Genomic DNA, 11,654 nt, shown 5'->3' on the forward strand with positions numbered 1-11,654 from the left:
CACAGCGAAGCCACTGGCACTACGCGCACTCTGCAAACATCGCGCATCACTTTGAAGGTTAAGCACGCGCGGGCGCGCACTTTGGCCACGTCGCAGATCGCTTTCAAGATACGGCGGCCGCACGGCCGTGCCGTAAGCAGCAGCCGCCAGAGAAGAACCCTCTCTCGCCACGCCCTCGTGCCTCACGCGCGAAATGAGGGCGCGCTTCCGTGCGGCCTTCCTCGCCGGCGGACTAAAGATAGAGCCGCGTTCGCCGGCTCACCCTCGCCCGATTTCACTCATACAGTATATGGCCCGCGGCGACTTTATCGGCCTTGTATTTTATATGAAACCTCACGGCGACAGTGCAAGCTATATAGAACCTCACGGCGGCGGCGAGTGCCCGGAGTTATATAAGTTATATATTATATAATTGTTATCGCATTAATATAACAATGGGACCAGGAGACAAGCAAGTACGTATTTTACGACTTAAAAAGGATAGTCACACGTAGATTTATTGCAAAAATTGTCTGTCAGGATCAAATGTTAGAAATTTAACGGTGCAATAACGCGTTAGGTTTCGCAAACATAGCAAGGCTGAACGTGCATTGTTATTTGACGTAGAACATGAGATCTTTATCATTCCGCGTTATCGCTACTGAAAGGAGTGGCTATTTGTACTACGATTATTGCGCAGATTAGTATGCTTTTCCTTCAACATTCTGGGGGAAAAAGGTCCGACAAATCGCATACTCATCGTCTGTTTCACGCTATCTCGTACTCAGAGAGGTGAGCGAGTTGTGTACTTCAGAAAGCCGTAGGCTCAATGGTTTCACAACATTCTCGATTTCTTCGTGTGGCTGTTGAGAGACCCACTGTTGAGATAGCAGGTGATGATGCTTCTAACACTGCGCTTCCTATCCCCTTATACTTCTGTCCAACAATGAAGGATCTGGGCTGCTATTCTTTCTCACAGTTCGGCGCTTCAGCTTCCACAGCATAACACGGGGATAAACTATCTTCGTAGGATGTCTCAATACTTGGCCCACTTCTTGAAAAAATGACCCTCTCCGGTGTTTCCTGGCGTGGAACGTCTTCCCCAGGCTCATTTTGCAGCACCAAAGCCATGGACCTGTAACCTCGATGCTGCTGCGCGCGGCGTTGCTTCGGTGTGCCTGAGGGTGTGGGGCTGGTCAAAGCAGATGAGATGTATTCGGATGCTTCGGCCTCTTCTGTGATAACATTTAGCGACGGCGAATGGAACACTATCTCCGTAGTTGATTCTGCTGTTACCGGTTCTGCTTCGAACAAGCCGGTAACAAGCACCTCCGGCGGCAGGAGCTCCATATTTTCGGGCCGATGATTCTTGTTCGCTGATTTCCACTGCTAATTCTTCTCCGTTACTGCGGCATTTTTGCTTCCTATCCCATACATTTGCGGTGGCAGCGCCGCTTTTGGTGGCTGTTCGGAAACTATGGATTGCAGTCGCTGTCCCTCGCTTTTTTGTGTTAAGCCTTGGGGTAGTTCACTTAATTGAGGTATAGAGGCTCTTGACTTGAACTGATGGAGCTGTCGCGCTTGACCTGGAGGTGTCGCATGAACGGTGGTTGTAACCTTGGCGCTTAGACTGCTTGCAATGATCGGCCATTTCAGCGGGGAGCAAAGCAGTGCCTTGTCGCTTGCTCTGCAGACATGCTCCTTGGAACCGGATGGTAATTTCGGAGCCTTGCCGTTTTCATGTGCTTTGGAGCCCTGTGAGCTTGATGCATTTCTTGCATTTGACACGGACAGCGTGGATTTGTGGAAACTGGAACAACTCTGGCTGCGAGCTGTGAAGAAGCGGCATTTACTGTATTTTTTGAAGGTGGGTGTAGATACAAGTGAACGGGTGTCGGAGATCTCCACGTAGGGGCCCACTGTAGAACTGCAGCAAGTCTGTGCTTTTGAGCCAGCCTCAAGCAGGTCAGTTTTTTTCATAACGCTCGTCTTGAATATCGATGAAGAGTGCCCGCATGCAGGGGTTGGAATTTTGTCCTGACCGACTAGACCACATCCAAGGTGGGCGCGCAAGGAGCCCGCGCTGCTCTTGCGATTTTGGATAGCACACTTGCCGAATGCCGAAGCTCCACCTGGCACCTTGTTAGCTATCGAGTTCAGACGCCCAGGCGAAAACCGTCTACTCCCGCTAGGACTAGCACATTGCAAAGAATCCACGTGGACGCCGGAGATGGAGATGCCTTGCTGATGGATCGAATGCGGACTAGAAGGCGCGGACGGCCGGGACGGAGGCCTGCACATTGCTTCTTCTTCGTCTACTTTTGCAGAAATCACCTATTGAGAACCAGACACTGCCCATAGATTAGCGATGGAGAATACTCGAGAATATAAGTTTTCAGAAGGGAAAAGGAAGTAGCGAATTCCTGAGGACGCGTGTTTAACATAATATTATACATTTAGTGAAGAGGAATGCCCGGCGCTGCCGCCACATCGTCAGTCGTCCGGGAGGCGCGAGCTCGAGATTGCCTGGGCTGCTATGGTTGAGACGCTGCCAACGCTGCCTACTGCTCTCCTGTCCTGTCCTGGGGTCAGCCTGGTGTCGGTGGTTGGCTGGACCCCTTAGTGTGCCGGTGTAGTTAGGAAGGGGTGCGCAGGTCTGGTCAAAACCTACATCTGCCTTGAGAAGTACTCAGCCTTCTTTATAGATTGAGCCATTTCTGTGGCAGCCTTGGTACCATGGCTGCCCTCTTCTAGTTCTTTTAAGCAATTAGCATTCCTTGAGAGTTTTACCAACGCTGCAGTATAATTCTAGCCTCTTTAACATACGCGGGGACCGAAGTTGTCTGCTAGCTTCTGCCACTGGGTATGGGCTTGCTGCTTTTTTGCTGAGACCACGATATGTTCCTCTGGGTACGTGGCTTAAATGACAACTCGGCACACCTTTTAAAGAATGAATTAAAACCCCTATAATTCTAAATACGTACAGTGGTGTGCACTGTACGTATTCGGTAAACAACTAGCTTCTGTAAACAATTTTGTGCTTTCAGTTTGCCCAACATTATTATTTCGACATTAACAAGCTTCCCTAGTTTTGAGAGTACTTACAGAAATGTCCAGGAGGGCTGCCACGTGGTGTTTTTATTGAGCGCCCTAAACCAAAGCTATGAGGAGCGCCTCGTGTGATCCCTCGTAGTATAGGCACGGGAGACGCTTGCGACAGATGGCGACTCCGTAAGTCCTCGTCCCCGATAGTTGGAGCGTAGCAGCCGAAAAAGGCGGGTCTTCGGACTGACCTCATTGGAGCGTAAAGCCCCTCAGTTTTCAAAATTTAGCGCTATTCTTAGATCTTTCCGCCACCCCACTCTCCCCGAAGTTTCCTCCTCCACGCTTCCTGTCGCCCCTGCCTCCTCCGCTCCTCCATTGGCCAATCTGTGTCAAGTGGAAGGAGGCGCCGCGCTTTTGTATGTTTTTTTCTTTCCAGTGTGCTCCGACCGCCATTGTTGGCCCTGCGCGACGAAACTACGCGCAAACGGACTGATCGAGTGCGTTAGCGGAACAAATCGAGTGTATTGGGGACGAGAAACTAATGGTGATGCCGTGCTGCTGCGCATTCGGTTGCCGCAACCAACACAGCGACGGCAAAAGGTTTCTTTACCATACAGCGAGCGTAGGGCACAAAGAAGAAAAGTGTGGATAGATACGATTGAGCGGGCCGACTTCGAGGAAGTGGCAAAAACACACGGCTTTGAGATGTGCCACGGTTCCTCACAACCGCTTCTTTTAAATCTAGTTCACGCCTGCCGCATCGAAAAAGTGTGTGTGTTCATGCTGTGCATGCTTTTAGCGCGTTCTATGTTGAATTTTTTTCGAATGTGGTCTCTTTGTTTCATGTAGGTTCGTCTTACGGCGAAAGGGTACGCATCTGCAGCTGGCCTGTGACATAAAAGCGACTTTATTCATGCTATGTTTTGAGCTCCACCAGAAGTTAGCACATTCTCGACGCTTTTGCATGGGTCACTGTGACTTAGGAATGCAATCGTTTAGCTTAGAATGTACGCCCGCGTGTATTGATTTGGTTTGTAGTGATTGACGTTTTTAACGTCCTGAAGCGACTAAAGCTATAATAGAGGTCGTAGTGGATGGCTCCGGATAGCTTTATTTAGGTCGCCTGGGGATGTTTAACGTGCACTTTGATCGTAGTTGTACGGGGGCCTGTAAATTCTTTGTTGGCGATTCGTAATTCTCGAGCGGGCGCGGTAGCGCTGCGCCAGACGTTGGCGCCTCGGCGTGATTGCATTTATTTATTAGATTTTGTTTACTATTCATAACAACGTGTCATTATTTCGTATTACTTACGGCGTCTCCAGGGCACCAAAGCGGCAACGGGAACACTTGTAATGTCACGTGCTCTCCAGAGGCCTCTGTTAGCCGTTACATGTGCCCTCCTGGAACAGTATTTGTAAAAATTTAAAAAAAAAAACAATCTATAGTAAGGATTACCAAAGCACCCCGCAACTAAAAAAGCGCCCCGCGACTGCTGCAACATACCGCGCCCGTGCGAGGAGAATTGCGGAATACCAACGAGGAATCTCTCCACAGGCCTCTTGCATTTCACTTCCATCCCGGCTCGCTGCCGGACGCGTCCTCAATATTGCAGGCATGTGCAGCGGCTACTCGCACGTTTTGTGTGCAGGAATATAATGGTCGAGAAAGGGCGAAAGGGACCGCAGGTTCGCTGATAAGGATTAACATTTTTGCTGCTTAACGTTAACATTTTATGCGTCCATTTAAGTAAATGGGTACCGCATGCGTCACATGCACTGTATGTGAACCTACGAAACCACGCACGCATACTTTCACGCTGCAAAACCTGAAGCTCTGGCAATTACCCGCGCGTTTGAGAACACTTCGTGCATGCGTCGTGTTTGAGCAACACGAACTCTCAACGTGCGCGTTCTTTACGCTTTAAATAATGGTCCTTTTCTCTATGTTTTCCGCAATTCCAATACGACATCCTTAATGCCAGTTACCGACTGATGAGCAAGATCTCGGTTACAAAATCTTCTCCGCAGGGCTCGAACGAACTTTTCCGCGGATTTCTTCCGGTAGCGTGTTAGCCGTCGTCTGCTACGGCGGGGTAAGCATGGGCGGCGCCACCGTCTAGGCCCCGCCGAGCGGAGGAGGAGGGAAGTGGTGGGCGCTACTCATAGAGTTTCTCACATATAACATTTAGTGAGAAACTCTATGGTGCTACTGTTGGAGATTGAAGGGTTTTATTGCAGCGCCATTCGCAGCGCCGGCATCGGTAGCGTACGAAACTAGTTGGCGTTGGGCACTGCGAAGTGCGGGCGACCTTTTGCGCGCGAAGCTCGAAACCTATGCAGTGTGCGAGGCATTGAGGAAGAGGCATTGGGCGGAGTTAATTCTTCCGGCTAACGCCTGGGACCGCTGTTGTCTCGGTGCGCGTAAAATGCCTTGATAATTTGAAAGTAGCGGCACTCTTTGAACTCTGCCGCCGCCGCGCGACCTCCTCCCTCCTCCTCGCCCCTTGCGCGTTCCCCCGCGGCAACCAGTTTTGCCCCCGTTTTTCTGGACGACGATTGGCCTCCCGCCGTTGCCCTTGGAAACGCGTGGATCTTGGGTTTTGCTTGTGTTTTTCTTTTTCGTTCGCGCCATTTTCCTCCTGAGCACGGCTGGCTCGGCGTAGCGAGCGTTGTACGCTGTGTTTCCTGCTCTATGTGCTAGCGCTATGCCGGGCTGTTGCGCATATAACTGCAGCAAGAAGCCTGAAGATGGTTATGCCATTTTTATGATACCACAAGGAAAGCGTGACGGCTTGCGCAGGAAGCAGTGGCTGCATGACATTGGACGAAACAACTTTTTTCCGAGAAAGAACAGCGTTGTTTGCGAGCTGAGGTGTCTTTCTTATAGCTCGTAGCAAAGCATCCCGTAATGCTGCATTTTTCTTTTCATTCTTCCGGCCTGCTCACCAGCGTTTTTATTGCGGTTGTCCTCAGTATGCTTAATATTCTGGGGCGGCTCCATCACCTCGCACGTCGCTAACTGTTGTTATTCAGTCGGAAGTGGCCCATTATAGATTCTGCTTTGCGCCCTGCAAAAATTATTGGCAAGTATACCCATGGTATTGCAGGTGATGAGCATTAGCTAGTCAACATTGAGGTTTTTCTTTTTAAGTTTTCAGGCGAAAGCCTTTAGATCTCTATGTTTCAAGGTCGCGTTGTAAACTGGAAGTATCACGTGACCCAAGGAAGGCCAAAGGTGACCCGAAGTACGTCCACCCCTGTATAAGAGAATGATTACCCAAGTTAAATAATGAATCATTTGTGATTCACATAAAGTGGATTAGGGAGGATTAAGGTTGATTAGAGTGTTTTAAAGAAGATTCAGGTGGATTAGACTGCATTAAAAAGGATTACGATGCATGAATAAAGATTAAGGTGGGTGGAGGAGGATTGAGGCAGATTAAGGTGAAGGGTTAATGAAAGCGTATTAAAACCGATTAGGGTGCATGAACATGGATTAGGGTGGATTAAGGTGGATAAAGCAAGATCAAGGTCTATTCATGTGGATTAAGGTGAATTAAGGTTGAAAAAGATGGATTAGGACCGACTAGGATGGATTAGGGTACATTAAGCTGGATTAGGGACCATGGAGCTGGATTAGGTTTAATAGATGTGGATTAGGGTGTATTAAGGTAGATTGGGACTATTAGGCAGGACTAAGTTGGATTAAGGTGCATGTATAAGGTTAAGCAGGAAAGCGCGGTGAGGAGAGTGTCGCTACTTTCAAATTATCAAGGGGTTTTAGGTGCGCGGACGCGTAATCATGCGGCTGTGTATATAAGTCCCCGCGTTTTTTTTTTTAACGCGGGAAAAAATAATTACGCGAGACGTAGCACACGAAAACAACGGATCGGGTGTTCTAAAACACAAATATTACTTTTTTATAAAAATTAACGCGCTCAATTCAGTTACAAGAAGGTAGTTAATAAATCTCATCTAATTCCAGGTCTCAATAATTTGTCTAGCCGTATTCGAGTGCTGATTGCCGTGTTATAGTTTGTTAACGAAGCCTTCCCTCAAGTCAAAATGTTTTAAGGCAGTTTGTCGTGTGCGTATCATGGCCACGCACGCTTATATCGCCTTGCGTTTCTCTACCACGCGTGCGCTTTAAAACCACGGCGCTGCAATATTGCTTTCCTTTCCTTCCTTCTTCTCCGCCCTTAAACTGGCTCTCTTAACTACTACACGCAGAGACAAAGCAACAGCGCGCGCATGCGATCCCATAGATGAGATGAATATATATATATATATATATATATATATATATATATATATATATATATATATATATAGATGAGATGAATATATATATATATATATATATATATATATATATATATATATATATATATATAGAGAGAGAGAGAGAGAGAGAGAGAGAGAGAGAGAATTATCAGTCATAGCTCTCGTAGTATAGCCCTCTGGGCCGTTTCCTTTTTTTCTTACGAAAGTAGTCCTATTAGGGTTATTATAATTACACGAAGGTATTTCGCCCTCGTCAGCAGCAGTCCTTGAGATAGTTACTCTGGCGGCTAGCTTCCCACGCTATGCGTGCCGGCCGCGCAGTTGGTTAAGCTGTTCCTAGACGCTAGAGTTATACTATGTCTACGCAACCTTGAGCGATCGGAAAGCGCGTTTTCCCCTCTTGGCCGGTGGAGAGGGGAGCCTTTGTGTCCGGCCCGCAGAGCCCTCCCCATCTCAGTAAGGTGCCTGGTGGTGGTCCCGTGCAGACGATACCCTCTCGGTGAGCGCATATTTCCGCCTCATCTTTTAAGAGGTTCAATACTTACAAGCATTTGTCTCGAAAACCATATTTATTTCAAGGAAATTTTCCACGTCTCAATAATTTGTCTAGTCGTATTCGAGTGCTGATTGCCGTGTTATAGTTTGTTAACGAAGCTTTCCCTCAAGTCTGAATGTTTTAAGGCAGTTTGTCGTGTGCGTATCATGGCCACGCACGCTTATGTCGCCTTCCGTTTCTCTACCACGGGTGCGCTTTAAAACCACGGCGCTGCAATATTGCTTTCCTTTCCTTCCTTCTTCTCCGCCCTTAAACTGGCTCTCTTAATTACTACACGCAGAGACAAAGCAACAGCACGCGCATGCGATCCCGTAGATGAGATGAATATATATATATATATATATATATATATATATATATATATATAGAGAGAGAGAGAGAGACAGAGAGACAGAGAGAGAGAGAGAGAATTATCAGTCATAGCTCTCGTAGTATAGCCCTCTGGGCCGTTTCCTTTTTTTCTTTCGAAAGTAGTCCTATTAGGGTTATTATAATTACACGAAGGTATTTCGCCCTCGTCAGCAGCAGTCCTTGAGATAGTTATTCTGGCGGCTAGCTTCCCACGCTATGCGTGCCGCCCGCGCACCTGGTTAAGCTGTTCCTAGACGCTAGAGTTATACTATGTCTGCGCAACCTTGAGCGATCGGAAAGCGCGTTTTCACCTCTTGACCGGCGGAGAGGGGAAGCTTTGTGTCCGGCCCGCAGAGCCCTCCCCATCTCAGTAAGGTGCCTGGTGGTGGCCCCTGCAGACGATGCCCTCTCGGTGTGCGCATATTTCCCCCTCATCTTTTATGAGGTTCAATACTTACAAGCATATGTCTCGCAAACCATATTTATTTCAAGGAAATTTTCCACGTCTCAATAATTTGTCTAGTCGTATTCGAGTGCTGATTGCCGTGTTATAGTTTGTTAACGAAGCTTTCCCTCAAGTCTAAATGTTTTAAGGCAGTTTGTCGTGTGCGTATCATGGCCACGCACGCTTATATCGTCTTCCGTTTCTCTACCACGGGTGCGCTTTAAAACCACGGCGCTGCAATATTTCTTTCCTTTCCTGCCTTCTTCTCCGCCCTTAAACTGGCTCTCTTAACTACTACACGCAGAGACAAAGCAACAGCGCGCGCATGCGATCCCATAGATGAGGTGAATATATATATATATATATATATATATATATATATATATATATATATATATATATATAGAGAGAGAGAGAGAGAGAGAGAGAGAGAGAGAGAGAGAGAGAGAATTATCAGTCATAGATCTCGTAGTATTGCCCTCTGGGCCGTTTCCTTTTTTTCTTACGAAAGTAGTCCTATTAGGGTTATTATAATTACACGAAGGTATTTCGCCCTCGTCAGCAGCAGTCCTTGAGATAGTTATTCTGGCGGCTAGCTTCCCACGCTATGCGTGCCGCCCGCGCACCTGGTTAAGCTGTTCCTAGACGCTAGAGTTATACTATGTCTGCGCAACCTTGAGCGATCGGAAAGCGCGTTTTCCCCTCTTGGCCGGCGGAGAGGGGAGGCTTTGTGTCCGGCCGGCAGAGCCCTCCCCATCTCAGTAAGGTGCCTGGTGGTGGTCCCGTGCAGACGATGCCCTTTCGGTGAGCGCATATTTCCCCCTCATCTTTTAAGAGGTTCAATACTTACAAGCATTTGTCTCGCAAACCATATTTATTTCAAGGAAATTTTCCACGTCTGAATAATTTGTCTAGTCGTATTCGAGTGCTGATTGACGTGTCATAGTTTGTTAACGAAGCTTTCCCTCAAGTCTAAATGTTTTAAGGCAGTTTGTCGTGTGCGTATCATGGCCACGCACGCTTATATCGCCTTCCGTTTCTCTACCACGGGTGCGCTTTAAAACCACGGCGCTGCAATATTGCTTTCCTTTCCTTCCTTCTTCTCCGCCCTTAAACTGGCTCTCTTAACTACTACACGCAGAGACAAAGCAACAGCACGCGCATGCGATCCCGTAGACGAGATGAATATATATATATATATATATATATATATATATATATATATATATATATATATATATATATATATATATATATATATATATATATATATATATATATATATATATATATAGAGAGAGAGAGAGAGAGAGAGCGAGAATTATCAGTCATAGCTCTCGTAGTATAGCCCTCTGGGCCGTTTCCTTTTTTTCTTACGAAAGTAGTCCTATTAGGGTTATTATAATTACACGAAGGTATTTCGCCCTCGTCAGCAGCAGTCCTTGAGATAGTTACTCTGGCGGCTAGCTTCCCACGCTATGCGTGCCGGCCGCGCACCTGGTTAAGCTGTTCCTAGACGCTAGAGTTATACTATGTCTACGCAACCTTGAGCGATCGGAAAGCGCGTTTTCCCCTCTTGGCCGGTGGAGAGGGGAGCCTTTGTGTCCGGCCCGCAGAGCCCTCCCCATCTCAGTAAGGTGCCTGGTGGTGGTCCCGTGCAGACGATACCCTCTCGGTGAGCGCATATTTCCGCCTCATCTTTTAAGAGGTTCAATACTTACAAGCATTTGTCTCGCAAACCATATTTATTTCAAGGAAATTTTCCACGTCTCAATAATTTGTCTAGTCGTATTCGAGTGCTGATTGCCGTGTTATAGTTTGTTAACGAAGCTTTCCCTCAAGTCTGAATGTTTTAAGGCAGTTTGTCGTGTGCGTATCATGGCCACGCACGCTTATGTCGCCTTCCGTTTCTCTACCACGGGTGCGCTTTAAAACCACGGCGCTGCAATATTGCTTTCCTTTCCTTCCTTCTTCTCCGCCCTTAAACTGGCTCTCTTAATTACTACACGCAGAGACAAAGCAACAGCGCGCGCATGCGATCCCATAGATGAGGTGAATATATATATATATATATATATATATATATATATATATATATATATATATATATATAGAGAGAGAGAGAGAGAGAGAGAGAGAGAGAATTATCAGTCATAGATCTCGTAGTATTGCCCTCTGGGCCGTTTCCTTTTTTTCTTTCGAAAGTAGTCCTATTAGGGTTATTATAATTACACGAAGGTATTTCGCCCTCGTCAGCAGCAGTCCTTGAGATAGTTATTCTGGCGGCTAGCTTCCCACGCTATGCGTGCCGCCCGCGCACCTGGTTAAGCTGTTCCTAGACGCTAGAGTTATACTATGTCTGCGCAACCTTGAGCGATCGGAAAGCGCGTTTTCCCCTCTTGGCCGGCGGAGAGGGGAGGCTTTGTGTCCGGCCGGCAGAGCCCTCCCCATCTCAGTAAGGTGCCTGGTGGTGGTCCCGTGCAGACGATGCCCTTTCGGTGAGCGCATATTTCCCCCTCATCTTTTAAGAGGTTCAATACTTACAAGCATTTGTCTCGCAAACCATATTTATTTCAAGGAAATTTTCCACGTCTGAATAATTTGTCTAGTCGTATTCGAGTGCTGATTGACGTGTCATAGTTTGTTAACGAAGCTTTCCCTCAAGTCTAAATGTTTTAAGGCAGTTTGTCGTGTGCGTATCATGGCCACGCACGCTTATATCGCCTTCCGTTTCTCTACCACGGGTGCGCTTTAAAACCACGGCGCTGCAATATTGCTTTCCTTTCCTTCCTTCTTCTCCGCCCTTAAACTGGCTCTCTTAACTACTACACGCAGAGACAAAGCAACAGCACGCGCATGCGATCCCGTAGACGAGATGAATATATATATATATATATATATATATATATATATATATATATATATATATATATATATAGAGAGAGAGAGAGAGAGAGAGAGAGACAGAGAGAGAGAGAGAGAATTATCAGTCAGA

Source organism: Dermacentor andersoni, chromosome 6 (genome assembly GCF_023375885.2).
Source record: "Dermacentor andersoni chromosome 6, qqDerAnde1_hic_scaffold, whole genome shotgun sequence".
Lineage (NCBI taxonomy): Eukaryota > Metazoa > Arthropoda > Arachnida > Ixodida > Ixodidae > Dermacentor > Dermacentor andersoni.